The sequence below is a fragment of the Spermophilus citellus genome, assembly GCF_964194105.1.
Source record: "Spermophilus citellus genome assembly, chromosome: 7".
Taxonomy (NCBI): Eukaryota; Metazoa; Chordata; class Mammalia; order Rodentia; family Sciuridae; genus Spermophilus; species Spermophilus citellus.
The window spans coordinates 92,803,728-92,818,061 of NC_138188.1; the positions used below are offsets into that span (position 1 = coordinate 92,803,728).

Below are 14,334 nucleotides of genomic sequence, written 5' to 3' on the forward strand. Positions count from 1 at the left end.
AGGTGAAACATAAATAATGTTTTCAAAGAACATCAGAATGAGGAGGCTCTGTTTCACTGCTTGTTTTCATTTCTGTCATTTAATCTATCTGAATTTTTTATCTGGCCTTTTGACATCATATTAGAACCTGTAGTCATCATTTTATGCTGTTTTTAATGACAGTTTTTCTTTTTTTTTTAGAGAGAGAGAGAGAGAGAGAGAGAGAGAATCTTAATATTTATTTTTTTTTAGTTTTTGGCGGACACAACATCTTTGTTTGTATGTGGTGCTGAGGATCGAACCCGGGCCGCACGCATGCCAGGCAAGCGCGCTACGGCTTGAGCCACATCCCCAGCCCACCAGTTTTTCTTTAGCAGATAAAAAAAGGGGCCATTTCAATTTTTTATTATTTGAGATTGTTAGTTATTTTCTGTGAGTAAATATACTCACAGAACTTATCTACTCTTTGACTATCTTGTTAGTTCTTAGGATAGATAAGAAATGTGTTTGGTCTTTACCATCTATCCATTCATTCATTCATTTTTGGTACTGCAGATTGAACCCAGGGCACTTCATCACTGGACTGCATCCCCAGTCCTTCTTATTTTATTTTTAACATTTTGAAACCGTCTCACTAAGTTTTTTAGGGCCTTGCTAAGCTACACAGGCTGGCCTCAAATTTGTGATCCTCCTGCTCAGCCTTGGAAGTTGCTAGGATTATAGGTGTGTGCTACCATCCCCAGCCATCCTACATTTTAATAAAAGAACTGAGAAAACAAAGCTGTTAGACCAAAGAAAATAGACAATAACTGAAGTCAAAGTAGTTTAATCCTAATTCTGAATTATTTTTTAGATTTTCTGCCTCCTAATCTGGTGGTCTTCCTTTTTTCCAGATTGCCTTTTTAATCAAGTCATTTGGTCCTACAGGTAATTATTTTGGGGACCCCCCCCCCAAAAAAAAAACAACAAAAAGGACCACTGATTCATATACTCCAGCTGCACTATTTTAAGTGATCAAATAATTCCAGTTGGCACTGTTTCAAGTAGTTCAGGCTGGGTGTGGTGTCCCAGCAATTGGGGAGGCTCAGACAAGAGGATCAGGAGTTCAAAGCCAACACCAGCAACTTAAGGAGGCCCTAAGTAAGTTAGCAAGACCCTGACCCTGTCTCAAAATAAAAAAGAAAAGGGTTTGGGATGTGGCTCAGTGGTTAAGTGCCTCTGGGTTCAATTCCCAGTACAAAAAAAAAAAAAAAAAAAATCAGTGAAAGTATAAAAGCTTAAAGCCTCAACTTGATTTGTGAGCAGTGCCATGTAGCAGTTCTTTTTCAAAATTTCAGGAGTGGAACTACACTCTTCATTTTCTCTGGCAAGATCTCAGAGTAGGTATAAAAATATCAGAATTTCTTTATGCCTGTTTTGAGAACTTTGGCCTTCTTAATCACAGAGAAGTTACACAATTGTATTTAGAGAAAGAGCAAGATCTAGCAAAATAAAACTTTTAATTTTAAAGTGTAATCTTTACAGATGACTAAAGATTTCCTTCATGCTCTCCAAATTTTGGCTAGTTCCTTTATGTCTTGTCTTTATTACTTTTCATCATTTTGGGATCTGATATGGTCCTTTCCTCCTTTGTACAGATCTTGATCTTTCATTTTTCCCAGAAGTATATGACTTCACATGTACAACATTTAAATGTCAAGTATTTCTTTAAAATGAATCTTTATAAACATCTCTGAAAACATTTTCATAAATAACCATTCCATGGGATCTTTGTCAGTAGGATGTATCAGCTTAAATATAAAGATTTTACAAATAAAATAATTCCTTATAAAAGTGTGTATGTGTACCTGTTTTACTTCAATTTTCTGAGTATTTGCCTCTCTTATTTTACCAGTCCCTCTCTATTTCTTTAAATTATTTTTAAGGACCACTAAGTTCACCTCCTACCTGCAAAGACAGATGGATCCCTTTTCTTGAGTGACCATGTTGGGCTGCTTGCCTCGGACTCACACCTAGCAGCTTATTGACTCATTATTTACTCCATCGGCTAAAGCCATGCCAGTCACCCTGTACCCTGCAGTTGGGTAGGGACAAGAAGTGGGAATTATACTGATTTGGAGTCTGGAGGTTGTGTGTGGTCCCAATGGAGGTCACAGCTTTCCTTGTACTGACAGAGACTTCATTACTGACCTTTCAGGACCTTACTTCCCTAATAAAGTTCAGAATATCCTCAGCTTCCAGGTATTGCCCACTCTTGGGAATCAGCTGGTTTCCTACAGGTTAATGTCATTCCAGATAGTTTTTCTGAACCCCAGATAGTTAAGGATACAATTATAGATTAAGTACAGAAGCATATCCTTACTTTTCAAGGTAGATATCCTATCTCATTGGTGCTTTTATGTTCTAAAAAAGTCTTTTTTTTTTTATTTTTTAGTATTAACACACACCTGAAAGTAAAAGCTTGATTTTTTAGTGAGTTCCTTGACATTCTTTATTTTACATAGGACAGTGAAGAAACTCATAAAAATAATTCAAAGAGAGAAATGGATCCAAAATCATGCTTTGAAAATTTAGGGGAGCAGTGCAAGCACATTAAAAGAAGCTTATAAAGAGTTACAATGCAGATATAGTCAATAAGCTGCTTAAAAGCTGGGTAAGAAGGAAAGGAGGTAGTTTTGTAGAACCATGTTAAATTTTCTTGCAGATTTTATATGGCTATACTGCATTGAGAAACACATTTTATAAACTGATTAGTATTAAAAACACTTGATTTTGAATGAGAAAATCCAGTTCAAATTTTGGCTTTTTAGCTTACGTAGGCAAAATGCTCTACCTTACTAGATTTTGGTGTTTTTCTCTGTAAAATAGGAATAATTAATAATTACCTCAGTGATTTTTTTTCTGAAGTAAAAGTTTTTGTAAAATGGTTGCTGACATAAGGTCAGCAAACATTTTAATGTAAATAGGTCATCTTTAGATGTCTCTGCAGTTAGAAGGGGCTTGCTAAAACATTTTCAAGTTGTGACTTTCAAGCATGAAACCTCTTGAAAGGATTTTTTCTTCAGGAAAAATTATCAGATGAAAAGAACATGTAAATAAATGACATCTAATCTGATTTGGAAAAATATGTTTCTAACAAATATAATTTATTTATTTTGTAAGGAGCTAAAAAAAATAAGCAGATGTTACACCTGTTAGTAATGCTGCCTACTTAAATGGAAAACCTAAATCCCACTCTTAATTATAATATTCTGTTTATTGTAAAAAGTATAATAGAGATGTTTTCTTGAGGTGGAGTAACATAAATGATTGAAATACTCTTAGTAAGATTTCATGGAAGTAAAGGAAAAATATTTGATAATGTGTGGTGAGGAAAATCTGTAACTTGTCAGTTGATTCTTGCTGGTTAGCTTTTTTAATCATCATGGTACAAAAATGTTGTTACTTTCTGATTTTTTTCCTACTATGTATGTAATTTAGTTTATAGTTAGCTACGCATGTACCTTTGCATTAGAGGTTAATCTCATCAAGAAGTTAATAATCCTCTAGTATAACGTTTATAAATTTGGCAAAACTTAAAACCCTGTCAGACTGAAATATACACATGGTTCATTTTTCTTTTAAAAAAAGGTGTACTAAAATCATCATCTGTTCTTTGTGAAATTGCTGATTTAAAAAAAAAATCTTAAACTGAATTTTAATGTGATAGCAACATTAGTGTTGAACAGAATGCTCAATCTTAATTTTTCTTGGAGCCCAGTAATGCAAGGAAATCTTAGAGGAAATTTGTCACATTTAGAATTAAATCTTTGCCTGCAACCTAAAGTTTAAAATTAAAGTTTCTTTTGTGTATTTATTTATTTAGCTGTGTTTACTGGTACACACAAGCTCAGGTTTTATTGATAAAGGAGATACATGCAATTTAGGAACCCCAAGATAATTTTTTCAAGTAGATATGTTTAGATTTATCAAGATAGTAATCACATTTGGGAACTTTGAGGAATATCAGGTGATCATTGGTCCTGATCTTTCTTACACATACCTTAAGGGCCAACAATTTCTAAATTACCACCTCACTTATGGGGAACCCCCCCCCGCCCCCCGCCCCCCGCCTTGAGATCAAGGTAAACAGTTCCCTTGACCCTGAATTTTTCAAGAATGCTATTTAAAAAAAGTAGCAGTGTAATTATTTAGATTTTAAAAAATTATCTGACTAGGGTTAGGGTTGTGGCTCAGCGGTAGAGTGCTAGCCTAGCAATGTGCAGGGCCCTGGGTTTGATCCTCAGAGCCACATAAAAGTAAATAAATAAAGGTATTGTGTTGAACTAAAACTAAAAAATAAATACTAATACTAAAAAATTATCTGACTATATGTAATTGTATATATAATTCTAAAAAGCTAATTGTATGATCTTAGATTCTTCTTGGTGTTTTTCTCAATCTTTTAACACCTTTGTGGGCAGTTCATGGAGAGTCTGCTTTTGGCCTATGACAGTTCTAATAGCAGCAGTCAATTAATCAACCAATATGAAAGTGTTGGATACACTAACCTTGTGCTAGCCACTTTACTGGATAAATAACCAAAGGCCCCCAAGCTTGTTAATAAATTTTAAGAGCTCACGACCCTGAAGCATATCTTTTGTCTGAAAACCAATATCACTGAAGAGGACTCTGAAACATGGACCCAGGGGCCTTCCTTTTTATTTCCCAACCAATTGTCAGTGGAGTAATCACTAGTCCACTAAATTCTCATCATTTTTGTTGATCTAAGATTATCACTGTCTGAGGAGATTGTCTTCTAGAGTAAGTTAAGTGACAAAAGAAAATTTGATGAAGTCAGAAAATAATCTTTCTTTTACTATTTAATGATAGTAATGCAGTGTACTGGAGTTGTAAAGATGAACAAAACCTGGAAGTACTTTTGTGGAATGGATACAGGATAATGGAGAAAACAGATCTACAGTCACAAGTGAGATACACCAGTGCCTCCAACAGTGGTATCTGCAAAGTATTTGGAAGCATGTAGGATGCAGTCTACCTCTGCTGGAGAGAAATGGGCAAAATGTGATTTCCCCCAATTCCTTTAAGTGGGAAAAAAAAAAAAAAAAGAAGCTTTAGATTTAGATAGAAGCTATAGAGGGTTGGTTGTGGTGGTAAACACCTGTAACCCCAGGCACAAGGCAGGAGGGTACTAAGTTCAAGGCCAGCCTCAACAACTTAGTGAGACCCTGCCTCAAAATTAAAAATAAAGAAAAAGGGCAGGGAGTGTAGCTCAGTGGTTAAGTGCGCCTAGGTTGAATCCCTGATTAAAAGAAGCAGCAGCAGCAGCTGTAGAGGAAAATAATGTAGATTAAAAACCCAAACACAGTTGTTCAAAGGAACCCAGAAATAATTTTACATGAGTACATGATTTGAGATTTGCAAAAGATAGTTGAGAGGGATGTTTTACTGGGCTCTGATACTTTCAGAGGCAAATGGTTTTCATTTTGCCTGGATCAGATCATCAGTGATGGCTGATTAAAATGATCATATCCTCTGCTTCCTCAGTTGGAGAGAAATTATCAAGAAGGCAAGACCTCAAATTATCACACATTGATTTTTTTTTCCCTTTTAAAAAATTCTTTTAGGCACCTTATAAAATTTCACAAGTATACTTTTTCTTTGTTGGGATGTTTCTGATTTTTGTTCCCTGTGTCTTAGCTGATTACTTTTTCATATTCTGAGTTTCAGGCCTGTGTTTATCTCTTTATTCTGCTGTACATTATTTTCTTCTGGGGAACAGCCTCCTTGACTTTTTCTCTGAAGCCTTCAATTCCTTTTAGTCTCAGATTCTTTCTGTGTCTCACTACTGAGTGGTTTCTAGACCCAAGGCCCTTCAGGTGAACTATAGAAAAGGTTGGTGTTGATGATGATGATGGTGAGAATAAAGATAATATTATTATTTCCAGACAATCAGTAGTTCTAATGACTATCAGCCTTGAAGTCTCACCATTTAGCCTAAATGCTAGCTCTTTCACCCCCCTTAGCTTCATAACCTTGGGCAAACTGTTTTCCCTCTCTTGGACAAAGTCTTTCTTCATTGATAAAACATTAATAAAAATCGGAGTATCTACTATGCCATAGGATTGTTGGGAGAGTTAAATGAATTAAGACTAGACATAGTAAGAACTTAAAAAATTAGTTATTATTTAGGAAACTCAAGTTGGCATCTAGCTTGGAATGATCCGTAATAGGACCATTATTACTTTTTATAGATAAGGAAATTGAGGCTTAGAAAGTTAAATAACTTACTCAAGCTCAGGAAGGCAGAGAAACAGTCAAAACTAGGATGCAAGTCTCCCGATGTAGGGTTCAGCAAAGCTTCCTAGTATATGACCTTGCCCCACTGAAGCATCTGTTAGCAGCAGACACTACAGCAGGGAGTGGCAGCAGCATTCCTACTCTGTTCTGCAGTTCCTGGGAGGCAGGCATCATGTTTTTAGTCAAGAGCAGGCATTCTGGAATTGTGTGTGTGTCTGGATTTGAATCTAGAAGCGTAATTGCAGGCAATTCACTTAAATATATTTCAGGTTCAGATTGACAGTCAGTAACCCAGAAATAATGGTAGAGGTGTATAGAGGTAATCACAATGATCAAGTGAGACCATAATAATGGTAACTACATAATAATTCATGGAAGAGAATAATGTGCCTAGCTTACCATATGGGCATTATAAACAGTAGAGGTAATGTATATTTTAAAACACTTTCTTCTCTCCTCTGATGTTACTTGAATTTTATTTGCTACTTCTGGAAATTGAAAGCTTTATTCTATGTGTTTGGGAGTTCAAGAATTTGGAAATCATGGTTTCTCACCTATAATTCTTAATTGACATTTAAGTTTTTTCATTATGTTTAAATTCTTTGTTAAAGGTATAATTGTTTTTGTAAACGTTAGATTTTTTTAAAAAAATTATTCTTAAATATATTCATTTTAGTCTAAAACTATGATTTTTAAAATACTACCTTCCATTATACATTTATAAATTCTTCTGTAGCAATCTGAAAACTTAGTGTTTTTTCTCCTTGAAATTTTACTGTAATACACTTTTCTCAGCAAATTTGATCCTTGTGTTTTATGTTTAAAAGTCTTTTATTAATCACTTTATCATTCTTTTGTGATAAAACTTTAATTTTCTATGGTCGTGGGGTTCTAAGTGATTTTTTTTTTTTTTTTTTGTGGTACTGGGAATTGAACCTAGGAATGCTCTACCATTGAACTACATTCCTGGCCATTTTTATTTTATTTTTGAGAGGAGTCTTGGTAAGTGTTCAACGCTAGCCTGGAATTAAGATCCTCCTGCCTCATTCTCTCAAGTCACTGGGATTACAGACATGTGCCACCATACTAGCTTCTGACTTTTAAGAAAGGGATCATTGAGTAATGATTAGTATATAGTTGATCAAAATAATATGCTTTAAGACACAAATTTTGGTAAGTAAATTAGAGATAAAAACAGTTTTATTCAAAATCTGTTTATTAATGCATGTTTTATTTTTCCAATTAGCTTATCATCAATTGATTACTATTATTCAGTATATTTTCATCCTTTTTAAATGTATACACTGTGGAATTTTGTTTACATAAGTTGAAGAGAATGGAAGTATAAGTTAGCAGTGTCACTTGTTTATTTGGACTCCCGGATTACATTCAAAATCCTAGTGATCCATCATTTAAATTATCTTTAATGATTCATCAGCTGACAATTCATTCAGGCCCTCCCTCGGTTTTACTCTAAGCAAAGAATTGGCAAAACCTATCTGAATTGCAGAAGAGTGATTGGGTTAGGGCCATTCACTTTGGACTGACTGGTATTTCTAATTGTCCCCTTGTGTCCAGCCCTGAGGTTTCCCTACCCCTACTCCAAGATATGTCCCAGAGTGAGATTTGTGATGGGTAAGTTGTGTGCCCAGAATTTATAAAGTGGGGGAAAAGGATGTTTGAAAAAGGGAGGTGAGAAAAGCTAACAGACTCTGCAGGGGACATTCTGAGGTTGGGGGTGGGGTTAGGAAAGGGTGCTTAGAAAAGTTGATCTGGGAAATATTTACCCTCTGCATAACCTTGGAAAAGTATTTCCAGGAGTTTGCATATCTGTTTGGAGAGGATTTGCTAGCAAACAGTAAATGATGGGCTCTTAATTTAAAAAAAAAATTTTTTTTTTTAAATTCTTGGTGAGTCCTTTAAATTTTTATCACTGCTGGCCAAGGCAAATAGTTTATGCTGTGTAGGGTAATGTCATAGGTCTTAATTGCTTCCATACATCTGTTTATCTGTTGTCATTCCTGAGCATGAATTTCCATAATCCTAATTCTCTACAAATTTTCCAGATCAGAATTAGCACTTGAACTTCCTCTTAAATTTTTTCACTATATTTCTTGTCCTACTTGGCGAAGCAAATCTTTCAAAGGTTGCTGAATAAACAACAAACAATTGACCACAGTCTGGCTCCTCACTTTTTTTTTTAAATTTTGGGTAGCAGTTTATATCACCAAATGTATGAAATATCATATAATTTATGTTTCTTTCATTTTACAGAAAACAAAACCAGAGAGATTAAGCTAGTAGATCACAGAGGTGGTATTAAAATAGTAGAACTATTCTCTTCTAATTCCCAGTATTACACCCCTTGCTACATCACACCTTTTGCTGGCTTTTGGTAAATTACATTCCTCACCTCAAAACTAGTTAGTGTTATTTGTCCTGGGGACTGACTAGCTTTTGGACATTCGGCATTATTTTTTTTAAATAGAAAGGCATTTACTTTCTCATTGAAGACTTTCTGAACACAAAAATATTTCTTACTCCCTGGCAAATACTTTGTGCTGCACAGTAGGACACAGCTAGGCTAGCCTGGGGCCCCTCAGCCCCTGGACAGTGGCCCTGGGGGGAGGGAGTGGATATGAACAGGTCAGAGTAGAGGTGGATTGGCAGAGCGGGGGCTGGTGGGAGGTGGGAAGCTTACATCATTTCCCTGCAACTGGGCTCTGGCGGGGCTGTAAGGCCTTACTTTCCCCTGTGTGATAGTTTACCAACTGACAGAAATTCGTAAAAGAAAGAAAAGGTATGGCAGGACGGATGCTCACCCTGTTCATAAATCTCTGCTATTAAGAGAAAAGTGTCAATAAGTAACTAGAAGCGGCCAGGACTGTCTGTGCTTCGCTTTTCCCCCAGCTCAGTTCCTTTCTGCTCCGCCCCATCCCTGCTCTCTGCTGCTCAGATCAGCTTCCTGCTTCTCTGAAAGCTGTTCTATAAAGCTGGTTTGCTTTCACTGAAAACGTTATATTCCTTAGACTGAGGCAGGTTTCGTGAAGTATTGTTGGCTTGGTTTTCTTTGGGGGATGAAGGTCAAGAAAAGAATTTTTTAAAAAAGAAAGGGGCAGGCTGAAAAAGCAAAATCATCATGAATTTTGTTGTCACATCGTGCCGGTGTTATAACCAGCTCTGTAGACTGCCGCACTGAAAACATTTCTATGAGAGGTATGTGCTTGAAAAATGGAAAGGTGACTGTTGGCTGTGGAGCTATCTGCCTGTCCAGCAGCTGCTCAAATGGCTATAAGGTCGTAATTCTTTCTGGTGTTTTGATTTGGAAAAGGCAATCATTATTTGAATCGGAGTGCAGTTAACCAGCTTAGTGGTTAAAAAAAAAAAAAATTAAATGTGTGCTTCGTCCCCACATCAGGGCTCCCGAAATGCTCTCAGTCTGTCTGGTCAGATCCCCAGTGTTATTCCAGTTCCAGGCTCTTTTGGTGGTGGCTGTCTGTAAACAAGATGATGATCTTTAATACCTCTCATTATTTATGAGCCACACGACAAAGATTAATGAGAGAGATTTCAAGTAGCCCAGAAGAAGCTTCAGATTCATTAGGAGTTTTTTGCACTGACAGATGATAAAAATAAAAGGAAATGGTTGGTGTTTTACCATAATCTAAAGTGAAAGTTTTAAAGTTTAGAGGGTGTGTTACATGTAAATGGAAAAATCTGGAGGGGTCACTAAAATTTACAAGTTTAACCCACTACTGTTGATGCCTAACCTATATTAAGGTTAGAAGGCTTTTGAACACACACTGATGTATCTTTTCCAAGGAGATTAGGAAACCTGTAGAAATGTTTTTATTCAGTAGTCAGAGAAAAGGATCAAGAGCAAGAGTACAACCAGTACTGAAGGAAGCACAGAGAACTGTAAACTGATTACTAAAAATTCAGTTTATTCTATTATAAAAAGTTTTATAAGATATTTAAAGCAGGAAAATATAGCATTTTATTATGTACATAGAATAAACTACTACTGGTGTTAGAGTTCTTTCAAACTACAAAATATTTTTTGCTTGATTGTAATTATTTTATCATGGAAGAAATGAAAACTTGAATGTTACCAAGTTTTAAATTTATTTTATCAAATTTTGAAACTAATTTATAGGTTTACATATGAAGATGCTATACTGTTCTACAAAGTAGTAGTACTTAATCTTTGAAACCTCTTATTCAAGAATTTGCTAAGTATTATAGCCCAACTTAAATCTTCCCTTTAGGAGAGTAAATGAAATCTAAATTTCATTTCTTCTCAAATATTTGCAAAAAGTAGCTAATCTTTCATGATTGTACAAAAGGGCTGAGGTCAGTTCTATAGTAGAGTACCAGCATGCCCAAGACTTAGGTTCCCCAGAATCACAGAAGAAAAATTAAATTCAAATCAACAAAAGGTTCTAGAGCAGAAGAGGATCTGGGAAGTAAGCCTCATACAGATTTCGGATAAGGAATCCCCTCTACACAAAACATGGATAGGTAGCCATCCCGATTCTATTTACCTTTGTCATCCTCAAGTGAGCTGCACATTAGAAATCCCAGGGGAGCTTTCAGTAACTACCATTGCTCAGGCCCTTACCCAGAAATTCAGTTTAGTTGGTTGTGGGCAGGGCCAGGGCATTGAAAGTTTTAAAATTATTCATAGGTAGTTCTAACACAGCCAGGGTTAATCACAGTTGCATTACCTCAGCATTCCCAGTGCTGATCCAATTTTGTGTACTATTTGTATCAACACCAAATCTGCTTTGGAATGTGTCCTCTTAGATCTCCTCATCTTCCCTAAGACCTAGCTTTTCCAGGTTAAATAGTCCTGGTTCTCTCAGTCTTCAGAAATTGTTTCTTGTCAAGGTTCTACAACATTGTGGTCATTCCTCTTCCTGGAATTTCTCGTTTGTCAGCATTACTCTTAAATAAGGTGATCTTGGGATTTAACCCATCATTTTGGCTCTGTAGCATCTAGCACAAAATGTAGAGAATGCAGAGAATACAGTAAAGCTCTAATAACACCTTGTTCTGGACATTACACTTCCGTTTTTAGTGGCTAAGATTATGTTAGCTTTTTTGGCAGTCTTGTCACAGTGTTGACTTATGTGGAGCTTGAAACCAGCTAAAGATCTTAGTTCTTTTTCTCAGGAACTGTTCTTAAATCAGGCCTTTCCATGCTTGTAGATTTTTCTTTTTCAGTGTAGTTCCAGTATTTACATTTATACTTGTGAAACATAATGAGAGAAACCAATGAATCAGTTATTCCATACAGGGAGAATGATATATACAAACTGGATGTCAGCAGCAATATTAAGATTGTTCTGTGGATTCATTTGGATCCACAGTCAAATTTAATCTTGTGAATTTAACTCATCTTTCCAGTGTTTCTTTTGTTTCATTACTCAAAATGTGATATTCAGAGTTAAGAATTCATTTGATTATGTTCAGTACTTGATCAAATGTCTTTCCAGAGACAAAATGCAGCATATCCATAGCATTCTTCTGGGCTATTTTGAAACAAAATGTGTTGCATTTGTCGTAACATTCTTGACGATGACAGAAATGGAAGGAAATGTATTGTTGACAAGCCAGTGACTTGACTAAGATCACACATTTCAATAATGTGGAATGCTAGCACTAGTGCCCATACAATCGTCATTTAGCAGAAGATTTCAGAGAACACTGAAAGGAAATAGAAAACCTTCATGGATTCTTCACTTTCCTCATTTGGATATTTAATATTTTAACCCCACAGCATTTTAACATATAGCCCAGCCATGAATTTGTTACTCATTTAATGTTCTTCCCAAAGCAATAAAAAGAGGAGTAAAATAACTAATTAACATTCCTCAGTTAGCTACAGAATATAATTTTCTTAGAGATTTGGCATTTTAACTTCTCTTGGAGAGTTAAATATTCCTCCATACTTTTCCTTCTCTCTGAGTTGCTTTCTGACCGCTTACATGTGCGTGTGTGCCCATGTGCACGCACACAACTTAGTGAATGGTAGAGTAACATCACTTTGCTCTTAGTGAATCACAGTATGGAGAGCTTTTGTATGTGGAGAGGCCACTGTGTTTAGTCTCCTAATTTTGCATATGTTGAAACTGAGGCACAGGCAAGGAATACTTGCTGTAGCCATGGTGTTTAGTAGAGTACTTGGTACATAAAACATACTTAGTATATAAGATATATTTAGTAAATACCCAGATACTGCCCAGCTTTCTTCAGTGCTCCTCTTCTTCACGTAGGAATTGGATTTTACTTTTCCTAAGCTTTGCCCTTGGGCACTCATTGCTGTAATAGTGCTGAAAATGGAACAGATTTTTCAAGAATACCTATTACTTTAGAAAAGCTCCAATGATATAGTAAGAGCTCAGATAACCAGGTTTATTTTTCCTGCTCTTGACTTATAGGAAAATAAGCTCCTTTTCTCCCTTTTAAAAATTGAATTTAAGCTGTGTAGTAAAAAAGAAGAGAAAAAAAGAAAAGTTCCAATGAATAAATAGCCTGGGGCCAGTCTGTATACATCTAACCCAAACAATCCCAATGTCCACATTTTCATTAAGTTCCAGTGAAAATGGATGCTCACAACAAGGCCTTAATATCTGATCAGACCATAATCAACAGTGAGAGATTTAATTATGTTCACTATATTGTACTTTACTAATGCAAGATGCATACCTCAATACATTTTAGAAAGGTTTTCAATAGCAGTTGTTAAAACAAAAAGGTTTATAAGTAAATTTAGTAAGTCAGAATAGGCTACTCCTCCAGCCTTTAGTTAACACAGGTTTGATTGTATGTGTTCTCTCTCACAGTTTGGAACCCCCTAGTTTTTTTAATCCAAGGATGGTGTAATATCAGCAGTAACACCTTGTGAAACAGCATTTTTAGAGCATCCTTTTCCTCCTGTGCCCCAATAAATATTTCCACATGTTTACCTTGTATTTTGTAGCATATTTCACATTACTTCATTGTTTTTATTTTTAGTGGGTTTTCCTCTTAAATATTGAAATATATTCCTATGATCCCTCCATTATTTTAATGTTTCATAATGAGGCTTTTAAATAGATTTTTAAAAACAGGAAATGAAGATTGAATGTTTATAGAACCAAGAAGCACATATATATGAACCATATAGAACCACAGAGTTGAAAACTAATATGCAAAGACAGAGATATGTATTAATATAGTTGAATTAATTAATTCTTAGTTGTACTAAAAACTGTACTAATCTAGGAAGCATAGATTCATATAAATACTTTGTAGAATTTTAAATGTAAAGACAACATTATGGTGATGTGGCCACGTTGAGTATGTATCTGTGTCAATAAAGATTAGAAAAATACTCAGATGTAGAGATTTAAAAAGCAAACTTCTCTAAATTACTATTTAGATGGTGCTATAGACATGTCTTCTAAAGCTTCAGACATTTTTTATGGGATATGTTCTAATATCTTATGTGTTTTTGTTATTATTTTCATTGTTATTAAAAGACTCAGTGGAGCTTATCACACTTTGGAAAGAATACTGGGTAGCTAAACTTCAGGGTCAACAAAATGTGTGTGTGTTTTTTTTAACTTATAAGTCTCTAAGAAACTTAGGGTATGTATATCTGAAATGACAAATAATTGTGAGAAAATAGTTGTACTGGTTGCTCATAATAAATAATAGTTCTAGTTTGACTATGAATGACAAAGCCTCTTACTAGAATCTTGATTTTTATACTTCATATTAAGAAAATTCCAAAGCAAATAGATGTCAAATGCCTATAAAGTGGGCCTAAGTTAAAATAAAGTACCAAATCAAATATATATGACTTATACATTGAAAAATATTGGTTTTTACCTTGGTTATAATCTTTGAATTTTATAGTTGTTTGGTGATTTTTTATTAAAACACTTTAGTTTGAGTGTATTCAAAGTTGGGTAGGCATTCCTTTCATTATTTAACAAGGACCTCCCTTGATTTGAGGGCTCAGGAAAACTATTTTAGAGGAGGTGATGGATAAACTAAGGTCTGAGG

The 14,334-nt window shown here is 35.2% G+C and overlaps 1 protein-coding gene across 14 annotated transcripts in view; it reads left to right on the forward strand.

Moving 5' to 3' along the window:
- Positions 1-14,334, forward strand: part of BBX (BBX high mobility group box domain containing) — a 262,512-nt gene that overhangs the window by 61,986 nt on the left and 186,192 nt on the right. The window contains exon 1 of one of the 14 annotated variants that reach the window (XM_081301607.1): positions 9,275-9,495. The exons of the other annotated variants lie outside the window; for them this stretch is intronic. The gene's annotated coding sequence lies outside the window, so the exon portion shown is untranslated. Of the gene's footprint in view, positions 1-9,274; positions 9,496-14,334 lie in introns of those variants that run through there. 14 annotated transcript variants of the gene reach the window in all.